We start from the raw sequence: 491 nt of genomic DNA on the forward strand, positions 1-491 counted from the left end.
TAAAAAAAAAAAATGTAAAGACTGCAGCGGTCAAACTTTACAGAGTAAATCGCTAGGCCACCACTGGCCACACTAGTCTATATAACTCTGACTAATAGAGTTCAAGTAGGGTATAAAGTATACTTGTTGGAACGCTTGGAACAGTTCTAAACATTACCTTACTAGGCAAATTGACAATATTTTGTATCGCCATCAATAGCCCTGGACTACATTTTTATTCTGCAATGCAATTAAAAAAAAAAAAAAAAAACTGGTTTAAATGATCACTGAGAATATAACAAGAGCTTGCATGTTAAACCAGTCAGATACAGGTGTAAATGTTGCACGAAACGTAAATATATTCCAATATTCTGGTGTTACAAGACAGTATTTGAAATCTTTTGCATGGATCCTCTTTCACTCCAGACGTGATTCCAAACACCCAATAATATCCACTACACACACACACACACACACACACACACACACACATACACACATATATATATATA

This window comes from Denticeps clupeoides, chromosome 17, assembly GCF_900700375.1.
Source record: "Denticeps clupeoides chromosome 17, fDenClu1.1, whole genome shotgun sequence".
In the NCBI taxonomy this organism is placed as follows: Eukaryota; Metazoa; Chordata; class Actinopteri; order Clupeiformes; family Denticipitidae; genus Denticeps; species Denticeps clupeoides.